Raw genomic sequence first — 15,536 nt, 5'->3', positions numbered from 1 at the left:
CCTCGTTCCCAGGAAACTCGCCTCGTTCTCCTGGGGATCTGTTCCGAGTTGTCAGCGTGCCGGGCATTGGGGCACGGGAAGGACCTGAGACACGGGTCTATGTCCAGAGACGCAGGGACAATGGATGGGCGTCTGCAAGACACTGTCTCGGGGGACGGTCACATGACGCCAGACAGCACCTGGGTTAGACCATCCGGTAAATTCTAACACGTTCGAGAAGGAGAGGCCAGCCCAGAGAATGCTGTGCTCCGTGAAATGAGCCAACGGGGAAGACAGACGGCACGGGTCTCACTGTTTGTGGGATCTAATGAGCAGCGGGCAGTGCCCGACGCAGGGAGGCGTGGACACTCACACACCTCGAGGTGGGCGGGGCGCAGGAGGAGATAAACCAAAGAACTTACTCACTGGCTAGAGGCCCGGTGCACGAAGTTCGCACACAGGCAGGGTCCCTAGGCCTGGCTGGCGATCAGGGCCCATCAGGTTCCCTGCCTCCCCGCCTCCTCCTTCCCTCGCTACCTCAGCGCCCTGCTGCCGCCGCTGCTGATCACCCGCCATGTTCCACGCTGCCCCCTGGTGGTCAGTGCAGATCATAGCCAGCGATCAAACTCCTGCTGTTCTCCCGGTTGAACTCCCGCGGGGACACTTTGCATATTAGCCTTTTATATAGATAGAGATTCGTACCCATGGACACAGGCAATGGGAGGGAAGACCTGGGGGGTGGGTATGAGCTAGGAGGAAGGGGAAAATGGGAGATATCTGAAAAACTATCAACAATAAAAAATATATTTAAAAATAATAGAAAGGGAGGGAGGGAGGGAGGGAGGGAATGGGCCTGAGGGTGACTCACAGTACCCACCCACCCCCACCCCCCGCCGCCATCCTGGGGAGTTAGCGCCTGGAATGACGGGTTGCAAGCCTGTGCCGCATGCGACACCGATTACTCAGACGTCATTATTTACTTCCCCCAAGTCCGCGGGAGCCAGCATCGTCCTGGGGGCAGCTCAGAGCACAGCGAGGGCCTGAGTGACTCAGCAGGTTCACACCCTGAACTGAGCTGATTTACACCCGAGCCCAGTCGCCCTGGCAACACAGCCTGCTCTGTGGCCGCTGCTCCTGAGGGCTCGGCAGGGCCTGCGGACGGCAGGTTAGGAATGTGGGTGAGCCGGGCACGTGGCAGGAGGTGGGCAGCACAGCGAATCCTACGGGACTTAAAAATTAAAATGGCCTTTGACACAGAATAACACGGCCCCTCCCCAGGCACTCTGCCCCACGCTAGTCTGCACGCCGTGGGCCGGCTCTAGGCGCTCCGAGCCTGGGAAGGCCAGCCTCCATCCTGCAGTGGGATTCACCGGAGGTGGGGTCATTGATTCCATTTAAAATGTCAGGGTTAAAATAGGGAATATTTGAATTCAGGTAAAATTTATATGTCACTTTTGAACAAAAAGGTAGTAAGTCCTTATTCTGAGGAAATACTGCATCTTTTCAGTACTTGTTATGCCTTTCAGTATCCACTTCTCATTCTTGGTCCTCTGAAGTGATTATATGAGGCTTTTTGTCAAATAGATCATTTCTGATAAAATTTACTCCTAAGGATTTTACGGCTTTTTAAAGTGTTATTGGCTATTCAGATCACAGACAGCAATTTCCAACCTCACCCCTGGATACCGAACTAAACAATTCTGGTGGAAAGGTCACATGACGAAGCCATGACGAAGCCATGACGAAGCCATGAGAGATCAAAGCTCCCCACTGACCTCCTTGTGCGGCCGCGCATCCCCGGTCAGTCCCCGCAGCTTTCAGCCCAGTGTCTGTGGAGAAGTTTCACATCAAGAAGTGAAATTTTAAAAACACACACGCTTTACCGTGTAGCTCTTAAAATAGCATGGAAATTATGCTGCAGAACGTCAGCAGATGATAAAGTTTGAAAAAATATTTAATATCTCAATAAAAGGGTAATATGCAACGTGAAAAACACATGCCAATTGGTTAAAAAGACAAATAACTAAATACAATTATGAACACAATAAAGTTAGAATAAGACTGTAAGAGCAGATCCATATGCCCAATATATGCGGAGGCATGACCCTGCGTATCGATTTTCGATTACACGCACATGAAGGTCAGAGGGGCCCGGCCTTTCTCCCTCCGGGCGGCAAAGTGTTTTCGAGGGGTGTCTGCCGAGGGGACGGTGAGCGGGGTCCTCTCTCCGAGGGCTGCGCTCGCTTCAGCACGCTAACTTGTTGGTCATGAAATACAGTTAAACTGCACGCAATCCAAGAGCACCATCTACCCCGGTGAAACCACACCACAGCCAGGAGAATGGACATACCCTTCCCCCGAAACACGCCCCTGCCCGTGTGGTCCCTCTGTCCTGCTGCCCGGCCCTCACCCCAGACCCCCCCACTTTCCCCACCCTCTCCCATCCCCAGGCAACCATGAGCCTCTCTCTCTTCCCTAAAGGTCAACTCAAAACTCCCCGACTTCCCTGTGGATGGAGTCGAGCACTTGCTCTCTTAGTCTCGCTTCTTCCACGCGTCGCATTTCGCCTGCGACTCCTCCGGCCTCCGGCCTCAGGACCAGCCCTCCCTGTGGGAGTCCCATCGTGCACCGTCACTGTTGGCGGACATCTGCTTCCCGTTGCAAGTGGAGCTGCTGGGCATGTTCACGGGCGCGTCTGCACGGCCGTCTGCTTTCCTCCGGGGCCTCGGGGCCCACGCGTGAGGTTCCACCAGAGAGGAGGCGTCTAACTCGCTGGGAACGCCACAGCTTCTCCAAAGGGGCCGCACCAGTTCCATCCTCACCGACCGTGGTTCCAGCGCCAGGCCCTGCCCGTCACCCACGCGGAGCGGCTGTGCGCGGCAGTCCTGTGGAGGAAGAAGCACATTTCCTTACCGACGTCCCTGGAGCCTCTCTTCTCTGTGCTTATTCACCATCTGAACTGCTTCTCTGGTGACGTCTGCTCTAATCTTTTGCCCATTTTTTAAATTGGGTTGTTTGCCATCTCATTGCCGAGTTTTGAGAATTTCTGTTATATTCTGTATTTTTAGGTAAACAAACAATTAAAAAGCTGTATATCTCTGTACCCATTTTATGAAGATTACCAGTGGCCCGATGCACGGATTTGTGCACATTGAAAGGAAATCAATTAGAAGAAAGATTCGTGTGGTAATTACGTTACTGCAAAAAATCAGCCGAAACTGGTTTGGCTCAGTGGATAGAGCGTCGGCCTTCGGACTCAAAGGTCCCAGGTTCGATTCCGGTCAAGGGCATGTACCTTGGTTGCAGGCACATTCCCAGTAGGGGGTGTGCAAGAGGCAGCTGATCGATGTTACTCTCTCATCGATGTTTCTAACTCTCTATCCCTCTCTCTTCCTCTCTGTAAAAAATCAATAAAATATATATTAAAAAAAAAAAAATGGGCCTTCCTTCCCCTGGCTGCTGACACCACCTTCACTACGGCCGGAGCCACCTTTCCGCCTTCCCACTCTGCCCAGAGGCCCCGAGCAGCTGGGGTGGTGTGGAACGCCTGCCTCCTGCCCCAGCCGCTCGGCGCCTGTGCATGCAAATTAACCTGCCATCTTTGTTGGGTTGATTTGCATACTCGCTCCTGATTGGCTGGTGGGCATTACAAAGGTACGGTCAATTTGCATCTTTCTCTTTTATTAGTGTAGATAGAGATGATGAAACAATACACTTTGCCAGCACCTCGTTCACACTGCTTCCCCGGGGATCTGGAGATATTGTGGAGATGAGCAGAGAGAAGGATGGGCCACAGGAAGCAGAGTGTCCAGATAAAAACCAGAGGCCGCTGTGTGAAGACAGGGTGTCGCTTATCGAGCGTGCACAAATCACCAACACGTTGATGGTAGTTCCCTCAGGACGGTGCGAGCTGCATCTTCATCTATTGTTTGATATTTTTAAATGTATGTAGGTAGCCGCACAGTGTTCAGGTTAACAGCACAGAGCGTGTTGGTTTGAGGGAGAACCACAGATTCGGCGTGGCTGCCTGCTGGCCTGCAGGAGCCACATCACCGCCCACGACAGCATGGCACGGCTGCTCACCTAAGGACCATCTGAGTGCGTGTGTCATAATTCACAGGGACAGGTGGCTTGTACAGAGTTTTCTAAAATCACTGATTTGCGTACATAACGCCTCTTGGGCTTAAACAACTTGAGGCTGAAGCCGCCAGGGCCATTTTCCTTCCCTCCCAGGACAGTGCGGCCCGCGGCCAGGCAGGCGTGCCGAGGCCACTGTGGGAAGCTCACTCTGAGCGTAAACAGGAAGACACGCTCCGCGGGCCCGCACCCACAACATGGCCAGCTCTTCCCGGGCCCAGCAGTTTGGGATCAACACTTAAAACCATAGATGTTTATCCGAAATAAACTCCAACCCTCCCAACTCGTCTTTATTTTTATTCGCAGTTGAAGAGCCTAGATGCCGGTTTAATTTTTAAGCAATAAATAGAAGCCGTTGTTTTCTCTCCGTGATTTACGGCCCTGGCAGGCGTTCCACCTCCCGCACGCCAGGCCCATCACTTACCCGGAGCGATAGCATCGCGGTTCCTCCTCTCAGATAAGGGGATACATCTTGGCTTTAAGGGAACCTTGGCTTCGTTTCGCAAAACAGTGAAATAAATAATAAGTATCTGCGAGAAATCATCAAAACAAAAACAAAAGGAGCTGACCAGCGTCCCGGCCCTGAAGCCCGAGCGCGCGTCGCTTCCTGGCTCGGAGCTGGCGGGGAGGGTCTGGGCGGAGGGCCCGGCCGTGACTGGCTGTTCCCGTCGGGGTGTTTTCACCAAGTGGTTCTCTGGGAAAAACAAGAAGCTGGAAGCGCTGCCCGCGAGCAGCAGCCACGGGGTCCCCGTCGGCCTGTGGACCCGGACAGGACACGGCGACGCCTGCCGCTCTCCCCGAGGGGCGGCTTCTCCAGGCCAACTCCGCACAGTGACACCGAGCAGGGCCTCCCCCGGGGTCACACGGAATTTTCCAGAAAGGCGACCCTGGGTGCCGGAACTGTGGTCTGGGAAGCTTCCCGTGGTGACTGGACACTGAGAATGCGCTCAGTATGCAGCGTGTTTAAGGCAGAAAACGCAGGTACTGGTGACCACCAGCAGCGTGCCCGTTGGCTGCTCGTGGCACGGGGCCTCCGTGTGCTCCCTCCAGGGGCAGAGCCCACAGGGACTGAGGGGCCGGATGGTGCGTTGCCAGGTTTTAAACACGTTTGAAATGTTTGGGAGCAAAGCAGGCAGGATGCCATTCAATGAGTTGTCTTTATAGCCACTGAGCCCAGCACCACACAACCATGACGATGGAGGCGGGGGAGGGGGCAGGCGGGGGCAGGGCTCTGCTGATGCCCGGCTCTAGCTGCACAGGCCCCGCCTGGCCTCTCGTCCCCGCAGGGAGCGCGGGACTGAGAAAGGCCACATCGCTGAGCTCAGGCCACCGAACGGAGACCCGACAAGATGATTCAGCTCTAAAGAGGAGAGTCATTCAGGTCGAGAGGTGAGAGGAAGAATGGAAGGACACAGTTGGGCCATCGGGATAGAGCCAAGGTTTGCCTTGACGGGGAAGAGCCGAGCCCCGCAGGGAGCAGGGAGCAGGGGGCCGACCCGTGTCCCATCGACACTCGCACGGCGAGCGGAAGGACGGAGGGACGGCACGTCTGGGAGGAGAATGTACTTGACCGTAATTTACAGTGAAAATAAACTCTGAGCATTTTTGCCTAAACGAACCCCTAGGGGCCTGTGACAGGGGCCAGGCCTCCTCGGAAACAAAGGCTGTGGAGCCGTGCCCACCGCTCGGGAACGTGGGGGTGCGCGTGGCCTCGCGGTCGAAACAAAATATTCCCCGAACAGGTGAGCCTGGCCCCAAGGGCCGAAGGTCCTGCTGTCCCCCCACACCTCCCTCCACCGCAGACGGCGCCAAAGGAAAGGGCACAGGAGTGGGCGCCTGCGGGTTCCTCGGAGGGAATCCCGTTTCCTCCCACGTGGAACGGTTTCTCTTCGCGGCTTAAAAACTGCACAGGTGCGGCCTCGCCCCTCAGAGCTGTGGGCAGGGATCCTGGAGAGCAGGTCAGAGCTGAGACGACGGAGGACAGGGCTCCCCGCTTCCTCATCCGCGGATCCTGCTCCTTGGCAGAGCTGCCGTCGTTCTGGGGTAACCACCCGCGGCGTCTCCCAGAGGCGCCCTGCAGGTCCTGTAACCACGGGAAAGTGTAACCCACCCACCCCTCTTCAGACACCGTTTCTGACGAGCGTGCAGCTGGCAGATGAACAGCGTTTGTGTGAGATCCAGGAACGAAGCTCAGAAGACGCAGACTCCGACCTCCAGTCGCCCCGTTCTGGGAGATGTGCTGGCCTTCAACGGCAGGGCCGATGGCGAAGACCAGACCGACCGGAGCCGGTTCTGAGGTCCGTCGGCAGGGACGTTTCCCCCCTCCCCTTGGTTTTGTCCCGCTTTCCCTCTCCCTCTTTACAGCAACCTCTGCCTGCACTGAGCTGAGACGTGGGCGTGGCTCCATGACAAGACCCCCACTCCTCAGGTGACCGGCACCTGAATAAACCCCTTTCCTGTTTCACCAGCAGCGGCGCAAATATCAGGACAGAAGTCCAGACGTGCCCTGTACGGAGACGAGGAGGAGTGAGTGGCGAGGCCGTGTGCCCGGGAAGGAAGAACGAGGTCCTACTTGAGGGCTAAGTCCTCACCAGCACAGAGCTCAGGTGACAGCTGAGAAGGCCTGTCACCTGCTTCAGGCGACGCCGCCCGGGAGGAACTGAAACCATCGGGAACGTAAACGCACACGCAGACTCACTCCTGAGAATAAAAATGAAAAGTGTCTGTCGTACCAGATATTAACGGGAAGCTATTCAAATTGCTAGAAACTATTGAAGAACCTAAAGAGGAATTTCTCTGGCAAAGGATCACAGATTCCTCTTCCAGCCCTAAACTGTGGTCAGTTAATCCAGTGAGTTCATATAAGTAGGTCGAACGTCAGTGACCCCGAAAACTCATTTTTGCGTGCTGGGTCCACGGAGCACACAGCTGGGCCCATCGTCTCTCTCCGCTGTCGATGTGTTTATGGGCAAGAGGTCGCGGTGCTAATTGCAGAGAAGAGTCTGAGCAAGTAAATATTTACTGGTTCCAGGGCTTATCTCCCGGGATGCGATCCTAACAGGCTGCTCCCAGCACTCCCACGGGCGGGCGGCCTGGCCTGCTGGCTGCCAGAGCTCCGGCTCGTGTTTGGACGATAACGTCCGTGTGAACCAAAGATGGGGGTCCCGTCCAGCCCAGACCTGGGGCTTCCAGCAACGAAGTCAACGCTGGGTAAATTTTGTGTAACAAGATGTTAAAACGGGACTTTGGGCTGAAACACGTAGTTATCGAATCCCAAGGTCACTGGTTAGACAGGATTTCCTCACTGTGTGGCCGAGAAGCAGTGAGCTGGCTCTCTGGCCGCAGCTGGGGGGCAGGGTCTGCATGCTCGGGTGTGCCCTCCGAGAAGCAGTGAGCTGGCTCTCTGGCCGCAGCTGGGGGGCAGGGTCTGCATGCTCGGGTGTGCCCTCCGAGGAAGTTGCCTGAAGGGTGTTTTCTGAACCGATGCCAGGGCGGGACGGTGAAGAGGGCAGGCCCACGGCGAGGGCCGGGCTGAGACGGGACGCAAACGGAGTGGTTAACTGAGAGCTCCGACAACGGGGAGGGGAGAGGAGAAACATCGCTGTGAGAGAGACACGTTGACTGGTTGCCTCCCACAGGCACCATGACCAGGGCCGGGGATCGAACCCACAACCCCGGTACGTGCCCTTGACCAGGAATCGAGTCTCTGAGCCTCCAGTGTGTGGGCAACGCTCTAACCACTGAGCCACTGGCCAGGGCCCAAAGGACATTCTGTTTCCCCTCGATGAGCTCTGGCGGCTTCTCCTGTTGAGAAGAAAACGCACCCACATGTGGTTCCTGGACGCACCCGTTCCTTCTGCCGCTGGGCATTCTCCGAGAAAACACAGACGTTTCAGATGTGACATATGAAACGAATCAGAGCCCCTGTTCAACATCCTCATTCCCACTCCTGCCGAGAAGGGCCGCAGCCCAGGCAGGGCAGGGCGAGCATCCCTGGGGGCGGCACTGGCCTTGCTCCGCTCGGAGGCCGGGCCTCAGACAGAGCCGTGTGTGGAGGGTGCTGTTCAGACTGGGAGACGCACTGGTCCTGGGAAAACCCCTCATGCCTGCCTTTCCAGGCCACCACCACCACCACCACCTCATTCGTTCACTCAGCAAACATCCATGTGAGCAAAGCTGTGGCCAGCCCGGCCGGCATGGCTCGGTGGCTGACCTATGAACCAGGAGGTCATGGTTCAAGTCCCGGTCAGGGCACATGCCTGGGTTGCGGGATCCATCCCCAGTGTGGGGCGTGCAGGAGGCAGCCGATCCGTGATTCTCTCTCATCATTGATGTTTCTCTCTCTCTCTCTCTCTCTCTCTCTCTCTCTCTCTCTCTCTCTCTCCCTTCCTCTCTGAAATCAATAAAGATATACAAAAAATAAATAAATAAAACTCAATGCTTTCAGGACAGGGTCTATTCACACTAAGGCTTAAATAGCGTCCTATAACCAAAGTCATAATAAGTATAAAACAGCGTGAGAACCACAAGCAGGTGCAAACGCAAAGAACGAAAATAAACAATGAGGCCGCCCCAATTCCTCCGTGGGCGGTTGCCCTCGGACCCAGGCCCTCCATGACCAGGGAGGGCGCCCCGCAGGGAGGACGCAGCGGGGAGGGCACGGGCTGTGGAAGCGCCCGGAAGGGCATCCATCCACGTGCGGTTTGGAGGTCAAAGACGCCCTCTCCCTGTGCAACGCCGCTCTCGCTTCCCGGCATCCAGAGAGAAAACAGGCCTCTGTCTGCACGCCTCCACAACCCCGGACGGCCATAGCCCCCGGTTACAGCCGCCTCAAAATAGCCTCTTATGGGACAAGTCATAACTGATCCCGTCTGTTTGAATAATGAATCGCTCGACGTCATGGCCACTTAAAATAACAATTTTCCAAAAAACGGAATAAGCCACTGTCCTCCTCAGTCTCCGTCCCCTTCAGCCTCGGGGGCTGTGACCTTCAGAAAGCGAAGATTCACCCCTTGGCCTCCCCCTTCCCTTTGGAGGAGGGCGTGTCCCGCCAGACCCCGTGACCTGACACTGAAAACACGTTTTCTAAAGCGGTTTCTGTCGCTGAAGGTCGTACTGGGTAGAGATGGTCAGTGTCACCTTGAGCTCGGAGCCAGCAACACGGCCGAGGAGGGGGTTGCGTTCCTCGGGGTTCACGGACGGATGCCCGCTGTGGCCCATCCCTGCTCTAAAAGTGACCCCCTCCCCCCCATGGGGGCTCATTTCCTGGGTCAGAAAGCTGCCTCTCATCTGGAGTGGGGGGCGCGACACCCCTCCTAAGCAAAGCCAGGCCTCGCCCACAACGGCTCGCTCCCGTCCCTTCCCCGTCTTCCCTCACTCAACCTCGTGTGAACGTGGGAGGCAGTGCTGTCACTGTGCCTCATGCGCAGGTGGGGAGGGGAGGGGCGGGGGAGGGAGGGAGGAAATGGGGGGGAGGGGAGGGGAGGGCAGAAACCACGCAGTCACTCTGTGTCGCCAAGTGGAGGCAGTAGCCTTTAAGCACCAGTGAAACGCTCCTCTTGCCACAGAGCAGGATGTGCAAAGGGCCTGGGGCAGCTGCCTGACCAGAGAGGCCGCAGAGGCTCCGGGTGTAGTGGTGTCCGAGGTAAATGACCGGCGGCTTTGCTCGCTGGGGAGCGATAGTGGGTGGCAGAGGGCAGGAAGGGACTCTAAAACGACGACTCGCTTTTCTTGGGTCTTTACTGCCTCCGTAACCCACGCATTTGAATTAAAAGCCAGCAGCACTTAGGACGCTTGACAAGCAAAATTCTTCAAAACTCATTTCTCAGCTCCCAGTCCTCCTGGCCTTCGTTCAGCACAGGAGCCTCCGCCATGCGATCGAGGAGAGAAGGTTCTCGTCCCTCAGGCCTCCTGGTGCCTGGTACCTGCCCAGAACCTCACAATCCCAGGCCAGACTTTCAGGGGGCGGGGGGGGGGGGGGGGGCGCATCTCGCAATCCCAGGCCAGACTCTCGGGGGGTGGGAGGGGGGGATGTCCGACGTCTCAGAACGACCTTCATGCCCATTCGCTCACTTTTCTTCAGGAAACCCTGCACGTGGTGGGGCTGCGTCACCCCGGCGTGGCGACCTGATGGCAGGCGGTTTGCTGTGTCACCGGGGAGCGCAGGGACCTGATGGCAGGCGGTTTGCTGTGTCACCCCGGCGCAGGGACCTGATGGCAGGCGGTTTGCTGTGTCACCGGGGAGCGCAGTGACCTGATGGCAGGCGGTTTGCTGTGTCACCGGGGAGCGCAGTGACCTGATGGCAGGCGGTTTGCTGTGTCACCGGGGAGCGCAGGGACCTGATGGCAGGCGGTTTGCTGTGTCACCGGGGAGCGCAGGGACCTGATGGCAGGCGGTTTGCTGTGTCTCGGGGAACAAAGGCCAGACAGGTGTGCGGCCGGACTCGCGGGCATGTCCTCCCCGGGACAGTGCGGGTTAAAGAAGGAACCGCTGGTTTCCACGCCCGGTGAGCGTGTTTCCTTAGCTGCGGAGAAGTTATTCCTCTCCTGGGCCTGCTGTTCTGCACGGACACGGCCGGCTCAGGTGTTTTCAATCACGTCAGACAACGTTCAGTCTGGGACGCGGGGAGGCACAAGGCTGGAGCGTTTGCCCCAAATTCTCCAACATTAGGATCGAGGCGTGACCGTCCTGGGCGAGGCGCGCGCTCTAGGTGTCAGCCTCCGACGTCCCGCCTGGCCACCAGCACGCACCCTCCTGCTCAAGGGAGCGCTCTGACCACAGCCAGCGCTCTGACCACAGGCTCAGCCCCCCACCCCCAGCCTGCACCCCCTCGGCCCCCGCCCACAGCCTGCGCCCCTCGGCCCCCCGCCCCCAGCCAGCGCCCCCCTGGACCCCAGCCCCTAGCCAGTGCCCCCCTGGACCCCAGCCCCCAGCCAGCGCCCCCCTGGACCCCAGCCCCCAGCCAGCGCCCCCCTGGACCCCAGCCCCCCAGCTAGCACAGGGACCAGAGAGGGAGAAGAGGGCGTGTGCATCTTATAACACAAGTGGCCACCAAGACTCTGGGCCCAGCCTTCAAGGCTCCTGTCAACCTAAGAAATGTCCAACACGCTGACCACATATAAAATGTCACCGCTAGTTCCTCCCGTGTCAGCCATGGACGGGCCCTGGGGGACGGGCCCTGGGGGACAGGCCGCAGGGAGATGGGCCCTGGAGGACGGGCCACAGGGGGACGGGCCGCAGGGAGACGGGCCCTGGGGGACGGGCCGAGGGAGGATGAGCGAGCGGCACAGGTTAGCGTGCACTGGGTCCCCCTTACGCTGTGGACCTGCCGCGTGGTCCCAGCAGCAGAGTTCACGTCTGAGCCTTTAGGAGCAAACGGGACAAGGTCTGTGGAGGGGCCGGGTTTGCACGGAGAGGGACTCCTGGTGGGAGGCCAGTCCTGTCCTCCTGGGAAGCCAGCCGCCACGTGAGCTCACCTCCCCGCCAAGGGAGGCTCCTGCGCCCGCGCCCCATGGCGTCCCCGGTCCCGAGCGCTGCAGTGAGACGGGCAGGTGCTTTTTACGTTTAATGTTTTCACTGATTTTTAGAGAGAGAAGGGAGAGGGAGAGAGGGTCATGGATCGGCTGCCTCCCACGTGCCCCCCACTGGGGATGGAGCCCACAACCCCCGCATGTGCCCTGACCTCCCAGTTCATAGGTCGACGCTCAACCACGGAGCCACGCTGGCGGGCGGACAGACAGGTTCTTAAACTCACTCCTTGCAAAGGCCCAGCCGCTACCCCTCCCATGCCCGCAGCACCCGTGGGAAGAGGACCGGGCTGCGCAGTGTCCAGAGACAGCCACATGCAGGCCGGACGTGCTGTCTAGACCGCAAAGCTCGTGCCCAGCCCGTCCTGTGACCGGCCACGCTGCGCCCCACGCTTCCAGCCGGACCCCTGGGAGGAGCCAGGAAGGTCCGTGAAACCCACCGTCTGGGGTCCCCTAGAGCCCAGGTTTGCGGAGGGTGAGGGCCAGCGGGTCTGGGCCAGACCAGCCTCTAGTGTCCAGACGTCCCGGCCGTGTGACCACCAGACGGCTGGCCTCCCGGGTCGCCTGGAGAGCCTCCCGCAGCTCCCAGGAGCGCGGCGCTGTCCGCAGGTGGCCGTTCTTCCAGGGAGGGCCCCGCGGCCCTGCCTGCTGGACGTGTCTGCGCCGCCCAGGACGGGAAACGGGGCTCGGACAAGGGCTCATCGTGACGTCACGGGGCCGAGGGCCGGGCCGAGCGTGTGCGCAGACTAGGGATCCTGGGGTGGACCCCGAGCAAACGTTCCCTGCGTCTCGGACGGAGCTGAAGTGGAGGGACGCCCTCAGCGCCTGTGGACGCAAAGGACGCTATTCCACTCGCAAGTCGTCAGTGCACCTCGTTCGGCTTCAGGAAACACACGCTCAGCAGCTCAGAGCGAGGCCGCGCCCTCAGGAGAGGCGGGAGGTAGGAGCCCAGGGCCTGTCCCCCCGCGGCGGCTGCTCTGGGTTCGAGCGGAGGGAGCCTTGCAGGTTAAAGGCACACCTTGCAAGCCCCCTTCTGGCCCTGGAGGGTGGCTTTCTGCTTCCACTTCGCCTCGTAGCCCAGCATGGCTGCCGGCGCCCCTGCCCTCCCACAGACATCCCAGGGAGGAGGGGAGGAGGGCAACACCTGTCCCCGCTGGGCAGGGCCTGCGGAGACACTGAGCCGGGAGGGGGAACGCTGCTGCTCAGCTGGGACGATGCCGCCCGAAAGGGCTTTCGGTGCAGGAAGGAGGGCGTCTCCCGGCTCAGGGCTCCCAGGTGTCAGGTGCTCTGAGCATCTCCCCTCGGCCCAGGATGTGCCTGAGCCTCCCCTGCACAGGCCAAGGCGGTCAGAGCCGGGCCTCCCCTGCGAGGTGAGGGCACCGGCCCCTGGTCCTTACTCCTGGGCCTCCGTGCCCTCTGGTTCATGGCTGTGCTCAGGGACCACAGGGCCAGCCACCTGACAGACTGAAACGCTCCCGCGGAGCCGAGGCGAAGGGCCGGGCGCTGCCTGCCACGTGTGCCTGAACCCCAGCCTCCTCACTGGGCAAGGGCTTGTTTTCAAACCCACGTGACCCAGAACACACGCAGTCATTCCTTCCGGCCAGATGTGGCAGAAAAGGGCGAGAGCCGGGATCTCTGGTGTGAGGCTGCAAATACTCCAAGGGTGAGGACGAGAAAGCAGCCGGCTGCTCACAGCAAGGACACCGGAGGCCACGCGGGGGGTGCCCACGACCTGGGCTCACGTGGGAGCCAAGCAGAGAGGACAGGGGGTCCTGCTTGGGGGGGGCGGGGCACGGCCTCTGAAGCCACCGACAACAGGAACCCTCAGCGTAAACGCCCAGGGGGTGTGGGACCCCCCCACACTTGCCTTCAACTTGACAATGTTGGCAACTCTATCGGCACCAAGTTCCCGCCACGTGGACAGCACACGTGATGACGTCCCACGTTTAATGACAACATGCACACGTGCACACGCGTGTAGGGAGAGGACACGCTCACAGGAGAGTTGTGTGCGGTAGGAAATGATTGAAAACACCCTCATATTCAGCCACAGTGATGAGTGGTGGCTACAGACACGAGGGCCCCTTGAACCAGGGAGACCTGCTGAGTCTTTACATAACCTCAGGTGAGGCCGGTGCTGGGGGCTGAGTGTCACCTATGGACCAGGAGGTCACGGCTCGGTTCCCCGTCAGAGCACAGGCCCGGGTCTGGGCTCCATCCCGTGTGGGGCGCGCAGGAGGCGGCTGACCCATGCTTCTCCCTCGCCCTTCCTCCCTGACGTCAGTACGAATATATGGATGAAACAAGAGGTCCCCCAGCGACAGTCCAGGAGAGAAGCTCAATGAGAAAAGCGCGTGACCCTTACGCGACCACCCACGTGAAGAATCAAAGTGGACGCACTCGGTCACACGGTGCCGGGAGCACCCAGCTGGTGGCCGTTGGTGCCAGCCCAAGGCCAACGGGAACCCTCACTGGGGGCGCAGGGGAGAAGGGAACTGGGTCCTGGGCGGGCAGCTCACCTGGGACTCGGCACAGCCGTGGGTCCAGCCCCGCGGGCTGCAGGGCGGCCCGGAGACATGATGGCGCTCGCCACGCCCACGGGAGCTGACTGACTTATAGAGAGAAGTCCCCGCCCCTGGTTCTGATTGGTCCCTGCTCATGCAAATGAAGGCTCCAAATTCTCCTGGTGTGATTGGTCCAAAAGGCACTGTCCTGATTGGCCAGTGAAGTTGTTGATGGGCTACAGCTGCGCGGCTCTGATTGGATGGGGAAAGCCTCAGTCCTATTGGCTGAAATGGGATTCTGGGAAACCTTCCTGAGGGCTGGCTCCACCCACGGGGGCAGCAGAAGGGCGGGGCGGCGGGGCGGGGCGGGGCGGGTAAGCTGCCCCTGAGGTGCAGTATGTGAGGCCCGTGAGAAATGGCTGCTGGGCTCTGAGTGGTTTTTTTTTCCGTTTGTTGGTTTTTTCTAAGATATTTCTATTGATGTCAGAGAGGAAGGGAGAGGGAGAGAGAGAAGCATCCATGATGAGAGAGAATCATGGATCCGCTGCCTCCTGCAGGCCCCCCACTGGGGATCCAGCCCGAAACCCGGATGGAACCCTGACCTCCTGGCTCACCCACTGAGCCACGCTGCTCCGGCTTCTTTGTTCTTAAAGGGGAGCCCACGTGGCCACCAGGTGCCCTTCCGAGCGGGCACCTTCTTGCTCAGGGTCCACAGGAGTGGCGTCCAGACCGACCGGCCCGGAAGTGGGCGCCCTGGCGGGAGCGCGGGACCCAGGGCGGAAGGGGAGGGGAGACGTGGTTGCCCCCGGGCGCTGTTGTACAGCACTTCCATTTCCTGCTTCAGATAAACACGCTTATGAAAGATGCTTTAAAATGGACTTTTGCAGGTAGATTATAGAACGTCACCAGATAAAATGAGAGAACAGCTCTAGCCGGTGTGGCTCAGTGGCCTGTGGACTGAAAGGTCCCGGGTTCGATTCCGGTCAAGGGCACGTCCCTAGTGGGGGGTGTGCAGGAGGCAGCTGATCGATGTTTCTAGCTCTCTATCCCTCTCCCTTCCTCTCTGTAAAAAATCAATAAAATATATTTTCAGTAAAATAAAATGGGAGAACAGTAAACAAGGGCGGACACACACAGAGAACCGCGTTTCCGAACGTGTGATCTCACACAGACCTCGTCGTCGACCGGGCAATTTGTAACGGCCGTTTCAGAATAAACTCCGTCTATGAGCAGTTACCTGGGCGAGCCGTCTGCTTATCTGATTTTTTTTTCAATAATAACACACATTTTGAGCAGAATGAAGGTGTTTTTACTTTTTTTAAGTGTTTTTTTTTTTTTTTAGTTGTGGGAATAAATATAAAATGCAACTGAGCTGTAAAAATAAATCCA

Source organism: Eptesicus fuscus, chromosome 14 (assembly GCF_027574615.1).
Source record: "Eptesicus fuscus isolate TK198812 chromosome 14, DD_ASM_mEF_20220401, whole genome shotgun sequence".
In the NCBI taxonomy this organism is placed as follows: domain Eukaryota; kingdom Metazoa; phylum Chordata; class Mammalia; order Chiroptera; family Vespertilionidae; genus Eptesicus; species Eptesicus fuscus.
Note: the sequence above shows the minus strand (reverse complement) of the source record.